The 18,696-nt window shown below is 37.1% G+C and overlaps 1 protein-coding gene and 1 long non-coding RNA gene across 2 annotated transcripts in view; both read right to left on the reverse strand.

Moving 5' to 3' along the window:
- Positions 1-18,696, reverse strand: part of LOC112661783 (keratin-associated protein 11-1) — a 73,095-nt gene that overhangs the window by 23,582 nt on the left and 30,817 nt on the right. The gene's annotated exons all lie outside the window — the stretch shown is intronic.
- On the reverse strand, positions 5,986-18,604 carry LOC112661909 (uncharacterized). The gene is made up of 5 exons (XR_003138080.3): positions 18,351-18,604; positions 14,124-14,161; positions 13,394-13,485; positions 7,788-7,898; positions 5,986-6,103 (listed from the first exon to the last, which is right to left on the reverse strand). It is a non-coding gene; the product is annotated as an uncharacterized LOC112661909 (long non-coding RNA).

Below are 18,696 nucleotides of genomic sequence, written 5' to 3' on the forward strand. Positions count from 1 at the left end.
AGAGAGAGAGAGGCAGAGACACAGGCAGAGGGAGAAGCAGGCTCCATGCACCGGGAGCCCGACATGGGACTCGATCCCAGGTCTCCAGGATCGAGCCCTGGGCCAAAGGCAGGCGCCAAACCGCTGCGCCACCCAGGGTTCCCTGTTGATGGAATTTAAATATTAATTGAGGAAGGAAAAAATTATGCCACATTCCCTCGCATTTCAGGTCCCTCACAATTCAGATTTTATGATGCTGTAACTTGTTTCTTTAACAATCTAATGTAAAAGAAATACAGTATATATTCCATTGAAGTGTGGCAACAATTTATGTGGTCCTTGTTTGCAGTTTTTACTGGCATAGCTCTATAACTTAGAGATGACATTATGCTTTGTAGGTAGAAAAAACTGTCCTTTCACAAACTTAAAATATGAAAAAACTCCTATATCTCTCTTTCCCTCTCTCTCTCTCTATCTCGCTCTGATACACACAAGAACACAAACACACACAACCAGGCCATATGCTAAATGTCCTTCCATGAGATACATACAAAGGACCCTTGCAGGCTTTCCCTGCTGCAGAGTGTCCCTCAGTATCCCCACTGCTAATCAAAACTAGATGATCTGTTGTGCTATGAGGGAGAGCAATTATTCCCTAATCCTCCCATTTCCTTAAGAATAATAAAACTTCCCCTTCTTGAGAGGGACAGGTGTAGGAATAACACTTCTAGCCCCATTCATTCCCTTTGATTACCTTATCGATGAGGCTGGAATTCAAACCTATGCAGGGGAGAATCAGTTCCTTCTTTTTTTTTTAATTTTTATTTATTTATTTGAGAGAGAGAGAGAGAATCCTTAAGCAGACTCTTTGCTGAATGTGGAGCCTGACTCAAGGCTCAATCCCAGGTCCCTGAGATTACGACCTGAGCCGAAGTCAAGAGTCAACTGCTTAACCAACTGAACCATCCAGGTGCCCTGAGAATCAGTTCTTTTAGTGCTCTGTCTCAGAAGATACATACATTCTTCTCCTTTGCCATGTGGCTTTCCAGCTGCCTAATGTAGTGACTTGCAGGTGTCCAGCACTTACCTGCGACCATGCCAGAAGCATTGTTTGCAGGTGGCAGCAGAGAAGCATTAGAGTCCAGGTGTGGCTGGGCTGCACTTTCTAATTTTATTTATAAGTAACAAAGCTGTGACTTTTGCTTGAATCCCCATCTGTCAGCAACCTATGTTTATTTTCTGAAATTGGCTCTATATAATGTGGTGAAGGGAAGAGAGATGATTTATCATTTGCTTCCAAAACCCACACAAGTTTTGCCCAAATGACAGGGATATAGCACATTATATGCAAACCCAGGGTGGCATTGTTGGAGTAAGCATATTTATTTGGGAAACAGAAACATTCACAAAACCCAAAAAAGCAGGAAAGAAATAGACACATGCTAAATTTGAAAAGAAAAAAACCAAATCCTTATTCAGCATACAGTGAATATTTTGTTCCTTATATAGATACAATTTGGATTATGAAAAATTATATATGGTAGCTATTTGCGTAAACTTAGGGCAAAAAGTTTAGTGCAGATTTACTATAAATGGTTGGGTGAAATGCAGCTGGTCTTAGAAATGCTAAAATCTCACCACAAAATGAAGTTGTTTTATTGCCTATGAAACAATTCTGTGACAAATGAGAAAAAAAAAATTCTTGCACTCAAAGAAAGAAAGCCAACTCTTTTGCAAATGACCTCTTGTAGGAAAGAGAAGAAAAATTTAAAGAATGCAAATGTGCTCTCCATAAAATTTAATAAATAAAATAGGAAGTAAAAGATGAAAATAAGATAAAAAAAAGACAAAATGATATGAGTGGGGGAGCTTTCTTGTGATGCAAGTAGCAACAAAAAGTTTGCCAAAAATGTAATAAAATATTATCCCCCCCCCCCAAATGGAGTAGTAGCATTTGAATCTTTATTACATTGAATCTAGAGCAGAATTAACAGCATATAAAAGTAAGTCTGGATAACAAAGGATGAACTTGAGCAGTCTGCTCCAGTTTGTTTGTTTTAAAGGATAAGAAAAGTAATAATAGTCCTAGTTCTGCCTGGAAATGAATGAACCACAACAGAATGGAACGAAGATGTAACTCTGGAGTCTGAAATCCCACCCTCAATATTTAAAAAAATAAAAATGCTTGCTTTTTTATTAAAAGCTCCGGAACAATGATGATAAACTTAAATATCTGTAAGAGTTATACAAAAATATAAATACCTGAGTTGTGGTGAATGAAAGACGATCAAGGCTTTAGGGACTCCAGCAAATGAGAGAACACATGCTCTATTTAAACACCCTCAAAAGTTAAATCTTACAAATGTCGTGCACAAAAGAGGATGCAGATTAGCTACATGAGGCCTACTGTCTGCCAACTGTCAACCCCTGCCCAAAACTTAATTTCTCTTATGTTAAATTTCTTTATCTTTCTCTCTTTCCTTTATATATACAAATATTATATATTTATATATATCCTACACATATATCCTACATACATATATATACATATGACCCAAACCAAGACAACAGTTTGTCATTAACCAAGAATTGTTACTGAAGCTCAGAAAACATAAAACAATAGTATAAAACTATATATAGCTATAATCCCATGTATACATACATACCGCACATATTTCCTATAAATATATGACCATACCTACTTCTAAAATGGTGTGAATTATTGAACTAATTCCAAAAGAAGTATAGATATATAAAAGGGCTGCTATAATATAGTTTGCAAACAAGAGCCATGTGACACAATAGGGTGAAAGAAGCATCTTGAAGCCTTGTTGACTCATAATGAGCACTGAATTGAGCTCCTGGCAGGCTCTCTTTTAACTGGGCTTCAGTTTTGGAATCAGGGACAAGGTCTGAAAAGATGTGTGGAATCCAATCAGATCATACTTCAAGATCTATCAGTTGTGACTTCGCCAAAAGGAAGAATATGAAGAGAATTCACAGTCTCACTTTGAACAAATTAGTTGTATCCAATCAAGGGGTGAAACAGAAAAGCTGGGCTCAGAAACCCAAGCAAAAGAAAAAAAACATGATCAACACCTGAATACAATGTTGGTTTCAAAACTAGCTCCATTTAGAGTGAATGGACTTGAAGTTCCCAATGCCACAGAGACTATTGGAAGAGCTCCATGATCCCAGATCTAAAAGTTAGCTGATCTCTTATGCTTAGACACATTGATCATGAAATTTGTAGTTAGGATTTTGGTAGAAACAGAATAGAAACTTTCTGTACTAAAATCTCTCATAATCTTAATATGTAAGTCAACAAAGTTGTTAGTTAGAAGGGAAATGATTTATGTGTCTCTTTTGGGATTGTCAACCTCTAATATAAAAACTGAGTTCTGACCAATAACCCAGTCCAGTAAAAGAAAGTAATTCATGGCTCCTTTTGATGTTCTTGAGCCTCTAGCTGATCTGACAATTCTTTCTTTTCCTTACCCTGACAGTTTTGGGCAGGACTGGACCTCCTGCAACCCCACTCCAGACCCAGTTGGGCCATGGCAAGAGCCTGGAATTACACACACCCTCTCAAATGCCAGAAATGTCAGAGGAAGCCTGAGCAAGTGTCCAAGGTCACAATTAAAAAGTCCTCCTTCAGAGTTGTAGTCAACATTCGTTATCACATATTTTAAACTCCTACGTGGAAAACACAAAATCTGCTAATGAAACTAACCAAATAAAGATGAATATGATTATCTTTTTGAGTATGATGAGGTCAATATATTTATTTGAGAAGTAGAGTAGAAATGAAGATGGAGACATGCTCCTAATTTCCTTTTAGAAAAAGTGACCTTATTGGGGCATTGGGTGGCTCAGTTGGTTAAGCGTCCTGATTTCAGCTCAGGTCATGATCTCAGGGTCCTGGGATCCAGCCTCCAGTCAGGTTCTGCATTGGGCATGGAGCCTGCCTAAAATTTTCTCTCCCTCTTCCTCTGCCCCTCTCCTACCCCTGCACTTGCACTTTCTCTCTTAAAAAAGAACAGTGACCTTATTAATCAATCAACATACATGCAGCTCAGCTGTGAGTAAATAAAATCCAGATTTTGACTATCACAGATTGTTCCTATTACATTGGAAAGACCAAGATGATAGTCTGTCATTAGCTAAGAAATGGTTTTTGAAGCTTGGTAAATGTAAAACAATAGGATAAATCTATATATATCCAGAATCCCTAAAATCCAAAGCATGGAACTTGATAGATGCCACTGGCTCAAATTCAGCTGAATCTTCAATTTTCAGTAACTGCCACATCCTAAGCCAGAGCCAGATCCCAAAGACATAGCACTGCCATCATTTCTCTTTTTTCTAGAACCAGAGCCAAGGCCACAAAAACCAGAGTTAACACTGCCAAACTCAAACGATAGCCCAAGAAGAAATTATCAAAAACCTGCAGAGCTGATATAGCCAGGTTGATAAACTTCAGCATAGAGAAAACCCAAGATGGAAGAACCAGAGGGGAAAATAGTGTCATAAAAGCATGGCATTCCCAGAATATGAGGTTTGGCTCTGTGTATCCAGAGTCGGGGATGAGGTCTGTGGAGCCAGGTTATTAGAGCTCTTCTCCCAGTCACTGGAGATGTGACTTCATCTGAAGCTCTTCTTTCTCAAAGTCCATATCTGGCTTATTTGGAAGATTTATCTCTTTAAGGAGACAGGAATACATATACAGTTTATACAAATGTACAACAAGATAGAAGTCTAACTACTGACAGAATAAATTAGGAATGTCCCTTCAGGGATCCCTGGGTGGCGCAGCGGTTTGGAGCCTGCCTTTGGCCCAGGGCGTGATCCTGGAGACCCGGGATCGAATCCCACGTCGGGCTCCCGGTGCATGGAGCCTGCTTCTCCCTCTGCCTATGTCTCTGCCCCTCTCTCTCTCTCTCTGTGTGACTATCATAAATAAATAAAAATTTGAAAAAAAAAAAAGGAATGTCCCTTCAAAAAATGTGTATTGCCTGGAAATGGGCACAGGGATCCTTTGTGGGCTGGTCATGCCCTGTTTCTTTGCCTGGGTACAAATGACATGAGTGCGTTCATTTTGTGAAAATTGATTGTGTTGCCGAACTAATGTGTACTTTTTTGCTTTCACATTATATTTCAATGCATTTTACATTTAAAAAGTCAAGGGAAGGGAATAAACTTGCAGTTCACTCCTCACTGGAGTGATTTTAGTAGATCAAGTATGTTCTTATTCATTAGCTTCTCTTAGCCCATATTTAATATGTTTAGCAATATCTCCCTGGACGTAAGTGTTCCCTATCACTGATGGTTTCAAATTAACATCTGACTATAACATTTGGTAAAATGGCTCCCGACTGCATCTATTTCCAATCTACAAAGGCCAGATACCACAAAGAACAAACACTGTATCAAGGTGATTGACAGTTTGGGCTCCAGAACCAGATTACCTGTTGAACCTAACTCTCTCAATACTACTAGTTATGGAGGTTTTCGCACACTAGCTAACCATCTTTGCAATATTTTACAATTGCACAATAGGAACAATTACAGCATTACTTTGTAGGGTCGGGGTGTGAAAAGTAAGTTAGTTGATCCACTAAAGGTCTTAGAACAGTGCTTGCTCGTGGTAAGTTCTAAACGAGCACTAGCTAGCATTACTATTATATTACTATAATTATTATCCTAAATTTTGCCTCTAAATTCTGATCACAAAACATTATGCTAGTGAGGTTTATATTTGCATGATGTAAGTTATATTTTACCGAGGCCATATAAGTATGATTTCAAAGGTTAGAAGTTTTTTTTTTTTCCTCTCGTACAACATTACAAAGGTAGGCAAGGTTGATAGACAGCTCTCCCATCTCCAAAAATAGATTCCACATAGAGGCCCAAGTTAGTTGATCCTAACTTTTGCCACCTCTCAGCAAACAAGTAGCTTGCCAAAGGAATACACTACCCAGCTCATTTAAGAAAATTAAAGAAAGAGGACACATCACTTCTACTCTCATTCTATTGGTCAATACCTGGTCACATGGTCACATTTAGTTGCAAAGGAAGCTGGAAAATGTAGGCTTTAACTGGGCAACCACAGGCCAGGTAAATTCTGTTGTCATGGAAAATAAAGAGAATGGATATTGATAACCAACTAGAAGTCTTTCATAATCCCCAAAACACTGCTGTTATGCAATCTTCAGAAGTTCCAAGATAATAGACGTATCATATGAATTTATATTCCTCCCCTTCTGAGAGTCCATTAAAATGGTAGTAAAGGAATAAAACAGCCATTGATCCACAATAATAGACTGCAATAATGGGTCTGCAATAATGCAGAACTGTTCTTAGGGGCCATCATAGGATATAATGTTTCAACATATTTCTGGAAGATGGCATAACTGATGGGGAAGAAGAATAATATTAAATTCACGAGAAGAATAAAATCAAGGATGATACTGCTCTGCCTTGTAGAATATTAAGGCTGAGTATGTAATTGGAAATGTTTTGAATAACACCCCAAGTGCCAGATACATGAATGAAGAAGCTTTCAGATTATGAACTGCCCACAATAAGAGTTTTGGTTATCTATTACTAACCTTCCTCTCACCCCAACAAAAGTCAGTGGCTTAAAACCAGAGCCACTTTTTTATGCTCATGGTTTTGCAGGTCAGGAATTCAGACAGAGCACAGCAGGGATGGCCTGACTCTGCCACATGATGTCTGGAGCCTCTGCTGGGAAGATTTGAATGGCTGACAGTGACCCAAACAGCTAGAGGGTATAATCATCTAAAGATTTCTCTACTCATTGTGTCTGCCACCTGAACTGGGATAACTCAATGATTGATCTCAGCTCACACTATCAAGAGATCATAGGACTTCTCATGGTCTTGGCTTTTTACAATAGGGCAAGTAAGGTTTCAAGAGGGAGAATTCCAAGTTGGAGTTTCTGGGGAGCAAGGGTTCCAGAGAACCAGGGTAAAAGGGCAAAATTTTTTATAATTTAGCCTCAGAAGCCACCCAGTGTCACTTTCTGTAGACTGACTTTATTTGTGGAAGCAGTCCCAATCCTATACAGGTTCAAGAGGAGGGGATATGGACCCCATGGCTTGATAAGAAAAATGTCAAAGAATTTGGGGGCTGGGTTTTAAAATAAGAACTCCTACCTGCACTGCTGTGAAATTTCAGAATGCCAAGGCAAAAAGGAAGCTCTAAATGCTTTCAGAGAAAAATGTTTTTTAAGTGACTGTGTACTTTGTGAGTACAAAGGAAAGAGAGGCAATCTGACAACAGATAGTACATCAAAAACACAGGGAGCTAAAGACAGAGAAGGAAAATTGTCTATGATGTGATAGAAAATTATTTTCAACCTATTATTTGATAACTAGTCTCTCACTCAAGTATGAAATATAATAAGTCACTGTCAGATGCACCCAATGGTTCAGAAAGTTATTCTCTACACACCCTTAGAGATTGCCTTGAGAACGTGCTCCAACTAACTGAAGGATTTAACCAAAGAGTAGAATCCTAGGATGACACCTGAGCATCAGAAAGAGCAGCAGTTTCATTTGAGCAGAAAGAAGACAGAAAATACGGAGTTCACTGGAAGAAATGGGAAAACATGCAATTCAATGAAAAAGAGACGTCAAAAATAAGATATGATAAAGGACATAGTGCAAGAAAAAAAACAAGATTAGAATGTACATGAAAAATAAAAAGCTATTTAAGAAAAGCAATATAATAGTAGTGTACTACTTGTCTCTACAAAATATCTGTAAAAATGATTATTGACTCACCAAATAATAGCAAAAAAGGAAGAACTTGTTAATGGAGTTATCCAGGAATGGGTCTTGTAAGAGAGCTAAATTTTCAGCTATCATATAGGAAGTCTATAGATAATCTTATATCTGAAAAATAAAGAATAATAGCACACTATATTAATTAAGGTTAGTGTAATAACTATTAAAGAAATAAGATAAGGTGGCTGCTTCTAGGGATCAAGCCTGGAAAGGAGCAGAGAAAATGGTTCTTACTTTATATTAAAAGTCACCCTGTGCTATTTAATTGCTTAATTTGCATGATTGCTTAGATTAAATTTTTGAATGTTTTTTTAAATGCTGATTATCATATTTTAATGTTAGTTAAAGATCAGGAAAAGACGTAAAAAAGATTTATTATTATATTATTTAAGATTATGAGCCTCAAAACACACAAATATACTCTCATAGATTTAAATTTTAATATATGACAAATGCAGAACCATAAATCAGTAAGAAAAGCATTTACTCATTTAATGCTGCCAAAATAACTGGTCAACTTTTGAAGGGGAAAAAATAACTTTACACCATAAACCATATTAAATTATAAATTGATTTGAAGTTAAATTAAAAATATCAAGCTCCCAAAACAATTTGAAAATAAGCAGAATAACTTTTGAAATGCTTTTTATGCATAAAATTGAAAAATCTCAAGAGCAAAGTTGGACTTAAAATTTTTTAACTTCTATAAATCAAATATATAACATTTAAAAGGAAACATCTACAAACCTTCATCTGTGCAGGGAGAAGAGGCACAATGCTTTACTCTGCCCTTCCTCAGAAGCAAATTTTTTAATTCCTTGGCTAACTTACTTGCACTTTATTTTTCCTTCCTGTTACATCTTAAAACACAATTTTATATATATATTCAAATGAGAAACTCAAAGTTAGGCTAATATAATATCTTATTCTCAAGGTATGTGAAGAAGGACTCTACACTTCATTCCAGTTAGGGATTTGGTATGGTTTTCTTGTGGCTGGAACAGAAAAAGATACACATGGGCCATGTCTCTGCCACCTGTACCCTGGCTTCTCTTCTCCAGTCATCCACTCCTTACTAGCAAGAGGATAATGTTTGAAATATTATCATGAAGGCCATTATTGTGAGTGGCCAGACACCATTCTTCATCACTCCACCTCTGGTCAACACCTCCCTATGTTTCAGCAGGGGAAAGGAAAGGTCAAAAAGGACTGTTAGTATTAAACCAAAGAGAAACTTATTTCATTAGAGTAACTTAAGCAATGCAATGTGTTTAGCTAGAAGATTTGTAAAGTTAAAAGTTACATGTTTATGGACACTTGGGAAAGCTCTTGGAAATGTATTAGTAGAAATATAATGTTGGCTAAGTAAATACAAAAGATTATCATTTAGCAAGACCTCTCTCTATCATTTACCAAGGCCAAGGAAAGAGACAAGATGAAGAAGCTACTGTGTATTTTCATTCTTGTGAGTGACGAAAATGTTAACTTTTGGTGAAGTGTCATAAAAGCAACATTCCATATTGAACTTACCATAAAAACAAAAACCACATGATTCTCTTAAGCTTCATTGCCTACCTCACTCTACCTTAGGAAAGCAAGTGAAAAAATGTTGGGGACAGGTTTGCAATGTAGCAAAGGGTGAGATCATGAATCTATTACAAATAAAAAGGATTATACTGCACAGCAAGTTCTAGAATATTGGACTACTCCATGTAAATAAACAAAATAATCATGAACATACATTGCCCCCTTCTCTACTTGGTATCAGCTTTCTACAGAAACCCAAGCTTTGTAAATTGGTTTGGGCTATGAATAATTTCAAGGTTTGTAGCCATAGATGTACTCTCTGGTCTTTAATGCCACCAAAGAGGAACAAGCCCACCAAAGGGATGAGAACAGAGAGGAGGAGTTCTGGCCACCATTACAGAAGGCAATGGGTTTGAGCTCACAAGAAGTATTGCTCACAATAAGCATGAATCCCTAGTGTATTGAGCTAATGCAGTCTATGCTATCTCAATAAAAGGTCAATGTCAAGGTTGGGCTTTTCATCTGTACCCAGTTCAGAGATAATTTTGTGAGAGTAATAGCATTAGCTTTTCTAATAATAATATAATAATAATACAATTTTTTTTCTAAATTGCTGAGCCATAACGCTTTTAAAAGGTTTATATTTTACAATTAAGTGTAGTTCTGCTTTACTAATTGTGTGTGAAAAATGAGGAAATTTCTTTCTAGTGTTTAAAGCTCTAAAAAGTACTTACATAATTCAACTTTCTTGATAGAAAGTTAAATAGTGCTACTTCTTTATTTGGGATGTAGTTATGATTGAGAAACAATTAAGTTGGATGACCCAGGGAAGCCCCTGTGGCCCAGCGGTTTAGCGCCACCTTCAGTCCAGGGCGTGATCCTGGAGACCCGGTATCGAGTCCTAAGTCAGGCTTCCTGCATGGAGCCTGCTTCTCCCTCTGCCTGTGTCTCCGCCTCTCTCTCCCTCTCTCTCTCTCTCTCTCTCTCTGTGTGTGTCTCCCATGAATAAATAAAAATCTTAAAACAAAAAAGTTGGATGACCCAAACACTAAACTCTTCCTTCATAAATAGTTCTTGCAATTTGCCCATTTAATTGGCTCATCATCAGTGGTTTCCTCTCAGCTATTTCAAGTTTGTGTATGAAGTACATGCTAGCCACACAACAACAAACCAGATTGGAATAACCAAAGAAGGTGTAGTGGTTTGAATAGTGGCCTTAAAATTATATGTCCAAGTCCTGACCCCCAATACTCATAAATATGGCCTTATTTGGAAATAGAGTCTATGAAGATGTAATCAAGTTAAGGATTTTAAGATGAGATCATCTTAGATTTAAGGTAGACCCTAACTCCAAGACGAATACCCTTCCTTGTAAAAGACAGCAAAAGAGAGGACACAGACACAGGGAAAGTCCAAGTGAGAGAGAAACAGAGACTGGAGATATTTCTACAAATTAAGAAATGCCAGGGGCCAACAGAGGGTAAAGAAAGGCAAGGGAAGATTTTTTTTTTTTTTTTTTTACCAGGAGCCTCCCAAGGGAGCATGACCCAGCAACACCCTAACTTTGGATTTGTGGCCTCCACAGTTGTGAGAGAATAAATTTCTGTTGTCTTCAACTATCCAAAGTGGAGTAGTTTTTTTCCAGTAGCCACAGGAAACTTCTACAGAAGGCATCATGGAGATATAACAATACTTTAAAGGATGCAAGAATAATCAGCAGGAGAAAGGAAAGGAACTAACAAAGATGTTTAGCTATGAAAGCCTGAGGCATTCTAGTTTGAATGAATTGCCCTATTCATGCAAGCAAAGGGTCAATATGTAGTGGAAAGGAAATCATGGCCTGGAAGGCATTGATTGCCAGCCTAAGAAATGTAGATTTTGTGGAGCAAAAACAATAAGTTCATATGTATGTTTTGCTTCAAGATTTATAAAGACCCTTCACATTGTATTGAAATTCTATGGCAAACTTATTAATTAGGTAGCAAGGGTATTATTATATGAATTTTATAGGTAGAAAAAGTTTTGCCTCTAGATGTTGAGAAAGAGGCTCAAGGTTATACACCTCATAAGTAGCTCTCAAAAACATAACTTTTTCACTCGAAGTTCAATGTCTTATCCATTACACCTTGATGATTTTAATAAATTATTAGAGCTCATAAAGCTTGATTATGAGATCACAACAGTGCAGTAAGAAAATTAATTTGGATAAGAGGTTATAATTATGGAAACTTATTAGCTAGCTATTATAACAGCTAGGTATGAGATAATAAGGGACCCGAGTCAAGGCGGTGTTACTGCCAATACACAAGTGTGCATGAGGGAAATGTTGAGAAAGAGCCAACATATTTTAAATAGTGTCTTCTGTCTCCCTAAATTTTGTCACATTCTCTTAAATCCTTTTCCCACTTCAAATTGTATATAAACATTATGTGCATTCATTTCTACTGGACTATAGTATGTTTCTTCCTGATTATCCATTTAGCATAATCTTCCAGCAATTTAATACATGTCTCTTTTTCCGCCAGAAGGACTAGCAACTCCTAACCTCCCTTTAATATTAGGTTGGATTTAGCCTATTTGAAATCGAACAAAAAAATCCTACTATTAAAATCGGTTGGACACACATATATACACATGGGTCAATACCTAAACATATTGTACCTATATGAGCAAAAAGCTTTCCTTGATGACATGTACCACACATATAGAAAGAACTAAAAGAAACTATTTCTGGTCTGGCAGAGCGTGAGAGAGAGTAAGTTAAGATTGAACCCTGAAATTCAAAATAACTACTTTTTTATACAGTAATTATTTAAAATATTGAGATTGGACACACCTTGAAAACTCAAAAAAAAATGGTAGCTAATATAGAAAGCCACATTCTAATAAAAATCATCCATTTCCAATTGGGTATATACACCTTAATGTATGGCTTTACAGAATGTGTTTAACAGGACCTTGGTCCTTCCAGATATTCCAGGGGGGAAAAATGCTTTAGATACGTTCCAAGCTCTATTCCACTCTTAGAGAGTCATATCGTATACTACTCTATTAAAAACTTAGATAAAATCTACAGTAGAGAAACCAAGTTAACTTTCCTTCACTCAGCATTTTTTAAATTTATTTCACTTTATATATGCCTCCCTATTATAACACTTACTTCATGCTACTTGGTTATTTATATATCTGCTTCCTCACTATATTTAAATCTTCATAAGAGAGACTGTCAAAGAGCTATCATATATTCAAAAATATTAGCTAGATGAATGAATGATTAACTGAACATTTGCTTTAAACTATAAGGTCATTTTAGCGTCCTCTGATCTTAAATGTGTAAATGATACCTCAAAAATACTGGAAACTCTCTGTTCAGTAAGTCTCTGAGGCCACCTTCCATCCCAGGGAAATATGCAAACTTAGGAGATAAAATGAGAAAATAAAGCCATCAAGTAAGAAATAAAAGAAGGAAAGGAGTAGGTGGAGAATCTAATCATAATTCTAAACCATCAATTTTTCCCTTGACCTTGAGAAGACCAGTCAGCAGCTTTGAGAAATCACTCACTTGATAGGCTCTACACAAAAATAAGTTCTCTGAAGAAAAAGAATCAGGAAACTATTCTAAAATGCCAAAGGTTTGGGGTTGTTTTGCAAAGGGGTTATTTGGCATTCAAATGTCACATTTCACTTTGAAAGGCCCAAAACTACCCATCAAAGTATTACATAGCTCAGTCAGCACTATTCACTCATAAATGCAGCTTGCCTTTCCAATTGCCATTGCACCAGAGATATAGGCAGCCTTGAGAGCCATTCAAAGAGAACATAGTTTAGACATGCTAATTTAGCAGTACCTGTGGAATGGCCTTAACTTTGAATCTGAGAAGAATTTGATCAACCAGCCTGTCTCTGACTCTTCATATTACACAGTGTAGAAGATAGAACAATTTAATGATTCATCAAAATTTTGCTGCACTGGCTCTTGTGCAAATCAAATGGATATTTCTATTTTATCTTAAGATTGGTGTAACTGTCTTGGTCTTTTCACTGTTACCTTCCATTACAGGAAGCATAGAATCTACCTTGCTGGCTGACTTCCCGGAGTCACCCAGTTGTAGCTCCTCATCGGTGTTTTCCAAAATACTTTCAGAAAATGATCATCCTGCCAGATGTTCTGCAATAAAAGGTTTCATTTTTTTTAAAAAAAAAAAGAAGTAATAAAGAAAAGAAAATAGGTTAATTAGATGGATAATAGATAGTTAATAGATGAACACCTGCATCATATGGCTCTCTCTAGTAGAGATTCACAGCACATTGTAGCAATATTAAAAATCTGAAAGGAATGAATAAACAAACCATGCAAAAGTAATTGAATCTGAACTTCTCAAACATTTGCCCAACAGACTCCTTTTTTCCATTCTAAAATTAACACGATATCAAACAAGACTTCCACTGAATTTTGCAGAAAAAAGCATGGAATCCCAGTTACATTTGAGTTTCAGATAAGCAACAAAATTTTAATATAAGTATGTCCTGGTACTTGTCCCAAATGGGCATGCCAATACTAAAAAAATTACTTAAAAAAGACTAAGGCTATATGACCCAGCAATTGCATTACTGGGTATTTACCCCAAAGATACAGATGTGGTGAAACACTGGGACACCTGTACCCTAATGTTTAGGTAGCAATGTCCACAATAGCCAAACTGTGGAAGGAGACTTGATGTCCTTCAATAGATGAATGGATAAAGAAAATGTGGTCTATGTATACAATGGAATATTACTCAGTCATTAGAAAGGACAAATACCCACCATTTGCTTCAGTGTGGTTGGAACTGGAAGGTATTATGCTGAGTGAAGTAAGTCATTCAGAGAAGGACAATCATCATATGGTTTCACTCAAATGGGGAATATAAGAAATAGTAAAAGGGATTATAAGGGAAAGGAAAGAAAATGAGTGAGAAAAATTAGAGAGGGAGACAAATCTTGAGACTCCTAGTTCTGGGAAACGAACAAAGGGTTGCAGAAAAGGAGGTGGGCAGGGGGACGGGGTAACTGGGTGACGGGCACTGAGGAAGGCACATGATGAGATGAGAACTGGGTGTTATACTATATGTTGGCAAATCAAACTTCAATTAAAAAAAAAAGACTAAGGCTAGATGTACAGATAATTAGACACAGTGGAGGATGAAGAGCATAGGGAAGATGTCCTGGGTGGGTAAGGACAACAAGCTACAACAGAATCTTCAGCTTGACCAATTTGTTACTGGTCAGTTGTATGTCCATTTAGTCTTATTACACCTTCATATGCCCCTGAGGACTATTGAGGGTCATGTCAAACAGGATAGGCCGAACATCAAGAAGAGTTGGTCAGCCTTTGTGTTGGATAGTTGGCTAAGTCCTCTGGAGTACAGCAGCTCCCTAAGTGTACACTGACGCTAGATGTGGATGCCACATCTAGGGTGGCCAGGTTTACCAAATGAAAATATACAATCCCGGGGTGTCAAGGTGGTTTGGTTGGTTGAGCAGCTGACTCTTCATTTGGGCTCAGGTCATGATCTCAGGGTGGTGGAATTAAATCCTGCATCAGACTCTGCACTCAATTCAGTCTGCTTGACATTCTCTCTCTCTCTCTCCTCCTGCCCCTCCCCCTGCTCACATGCTGGCTAAATAAAGTCATATGTGTATATATATATGACTCCCAGTTACATTTGAATTTGAGATAAACTACAAGTGTATGAAGCTCTTGTTGAAGAATATAGAAACTAACAGTGGTGCCATTGCACATGATACTCCTGGATAGACTACTTGCAGGATAACTCGACAAGAAAGGAGAATGAATAAGAAGCCACAAAATCTTCATATTTCTTTAAAAAAAAATCAGAAGGCATTTAGTGGATCTATTACTAACTATGTTTATTGGACAAGAAAGTCCTTCCCTTTCTATTTCCTCATTTTTAAATAACGGAGTTGTATGTAACTCTGGAAGTCTCTTCTAGCACTGACATCTCTCAGAAAATAGTTAAACAATGAAAACAGGGGCCAAAATGGAGGACTAGATAATTTCAGATAATGTTATGTAGTTTATGCTAACTAGAGGGAAATAGAATAGTGTTTCGTTTACGGAACTGTTGCTGGGCCAATTTCCATTTTATTTCAAGTTAGAAACATCTCAATTATTCCCACTCATTGTAGCCATTATGAGAATTAACTCCTTTTAAATGAGCACTAATTGTTTACATTCAATTTTTGTCTAGAAGGATTTTCCTTGGATTTAAAAAAAAAAAATGTCTCCTAGAAAGACAGATCCTTAAATCTGTTGCTACAAGCAACCCCTGACTATATTAGATTACTGCTCAAACATCCCTTCCATAAAGGGATATTTTCCTGCAACAGGTCTCCTCTGATAGACAGATGGAAATGGAAGTCTAATTCAGATTTTTCACAACTTTCTGGGTACCTGCAATGAGTCAGACTTCCATATTACACTCTTCATTCTTATAACCACATGATGAAATGTTGCAGACACAGGGTCTCTGTTCACCAAACCCATTTTCTCTTCCTTTTTCACCCACATCTGGACCATATGAACAAATTCTTTGCACTTTAGTGTAGTCATATGACTTGGAACTTGCCAATGGAGTGTGAACATAAGTATTCTTTTATATATAAGAAACATAAATATAAATATATGTGTATGTGTGTATATATATATATATCTATATATATATAACATATATTTACATATTTCTATTGGTTCTATTTTTTTGGAGAACCACAACGAATATAGTATATCAAATATTAATTAGACTTTCAATTATAGAAATGAATATCCCAAAACTCAAACATTATACTCTTCTTATGATTACTGAGCATTTATTAAGTACTCTGCTGGGAATTATGAATGCTAGGCTAGCAAGCCTAAACAGCATTCATTAGGCAGTAAGCATGTTTTGATATTTTTTAGTACAAAAGTGACATTATCAGAGTTGTGCCTTGATTGTATTATGAGTTGCTTTCTATTTCCAAACATTTCTATGTTGCTGTCCTAACCTCTAGGACTTTAGAACGTGACCTTGTTTGGAAATAGATAGGATCATTGCAGATATAATTAGTTAAGATGAGGTCATACTTGAGTAGAGTGGGCCCCTAGCTCAGCATAACTGGTGTCCTTATCTAAAGAGGAAATTTGGACACAGACACAGACACATACACACACGAGGAGAATGGCACATGAAGATGAAGACAGATATCAGGGTCCTTCTAAAAGCCAAGGGACACCCAAGATTGCTAGCAAACCACCAGAACCTCAGGAAGAGGAATAGAACAGATTCTCCCTCACAGCCTCAGTGGGAACAAACCCTGCTGACACCTGATCTCAGATACCTAGTTTCCAGACCGGGAGACAATCAGTTTCTATTGTTCAAACTCCCCAGTTTCTGGTGTTTCGTTATGGCAGCCCTGGTGAGCTAATACTGACAGATCTGTTAGAGCTCTCCAGAAAGGACATAGAAATGCTAAAATCTCTTATGAGCTTAATTCTCTACTGTAGTGTAAGTCACGACTGCCCACAGCAGGCTGAGGTAGAGGAAATGCTGAGGAAACAAAGAATTGTTACATCCCTTAGGAATTAAATGTGTGGGGATCCCTGGGTGGCTCAGTGGTTTAGCACCTGCCTTTGGCCCAGGGCATGATCCTGGAGACCCAGGATCGAGTCCCCTGTCAGGCTCCCTGCATGGAGCCTGCTTCTCCCTCTGCCTGTGTCTCTGCCTCTCACTCTCTCTCTCTGTCTCTCATGAATAAATAAATAAAATGTTTAAAAAAAAAAAAAAGGAATTAAATGTGTGAAGTTAGGGGAAAGAGAAGTAAAACACAGTCATGGGATTTCCATCCTGGTTAACTTGGAAGATAGTGGCAGCATTAACCAAGAGGCAAGAATTAATATAATGAGAAGTTTTTGTAAAAGAGTATCTCATTTGAGTGATAGGTCTTCTCTGCCACGCTGCAATTGATGTGTTCTCAAGAAAACTTGTATTAAAACGTTTGTTGGAAAAAATAAAATAAAAAAATAAATAAAATAAAATAAAATAAATAAAATAAAATAAAAATAAAATAAAATAAAATAAAATAAAACGTTTGTTGGAAAAGGTGGTTTAGTGGAACTCAACTTTCAGATCCAAGCTAATAAAGTCACTTTTTCTGAAGGAATTTTAATAGAAAACTGTTTCATGGTAGAAAGTCTGTAGCTATGAAACCAGCACACCTCTAAATAAATCCTACCCTGACCACACTCAGTTTTTGCTCAAGATGATCACCAGCCTTTCTCACAGTCACCAGGACTACCATTAGCACAATTCTTACACAATTCTTAGTGTTGTCCCTTTTATCATCCATTTCCATAATAAAGCACAGAACAACTTCCATAAAGCCTTCATATTTGCTTATAATAGCTCTTGGCCTGTGCTAATGGGAGCTGGTTCCTGATCACAACTGTTATATAATCTGAAATATGCAACACAAATTATATCCCCAATTAATGTTACATTATGACCAATCTGAGTTTTGAAAATTTCTTTTAATTTTACTATAAAGCATATTTCTGGAAATGTCTAGCAGGCAGTTAGGTATAGGAAAATAGAGCATATAAAAGAAGTTGGAGCTAGTGATCCTAATAAATAAAGATCTTGACCCCGTGAAAGCTAGTACAAAGCCCTTCAGATATGAAAGCATTTATAAATTCTTAAGCAGGAGTGGTAGTTTCCAAAAAATATAAAGAGACCAAGCAGATATTCTAGCAGAGCCTACCTTCTCTAAAAGGCAGAGTGCTGTTTTAGAGGGCACTAGTCTTAGTCCACATCCCAGTTTGTCAACCTTTTATTCTTGCCATTTGATCGATTACCAGCACATTCCCTTGACTTTCACAAGTTTATGTCTCCTGGATTTATAGCCAAATGTCCCAGGGGTTGGTTGTATTCTCAGCTTTTATCATAGTTGTAATATTAATAAGCATCATATATGAAAAAAGGTGAAAAAACCTACCCTTTTCAAAGAACCTACTTATGTAATACAGCACCTTGCTAAGCAATGATAAGCATTTGTAGAGGAAGATACAGAAGAAAATATTAAAGTTCTACAGAAATTACTCAAGCTCAGCTATGAACTTCATGAGGGCAAGAATCCCAGAGGTTTTCTTTACCACCACATAGCCAAACTCAGCACAGAAGCTGGAATACTAGAGGTTTGGGATTTGAGGAAAGAAGGGTGGGATGGAGGAGGGGAAGAAGGGAAGGAAAGGTTTGCTTCTGAACTGAATATGATAATGTTCCAGAGACAATGGCCCAGGAACTTCTTAATGTCTAAAATTCCATTTTAAGTTGTTTCCCTC

The sequence above is a fragment of the Canis lupus genome, chromosome 31 (genome assembly GCF_003254725.2).
Source record: "Canis lupus dingo isolate Sandy chromosome 31, ASM325472v2, whole genome shotgun sequence".
NCBI classification, from domain to species: Eukaryota; Metazoa; Chordata; class Mammalia; order Carnivora; family Canidae; genus Canis; species Canis lupus.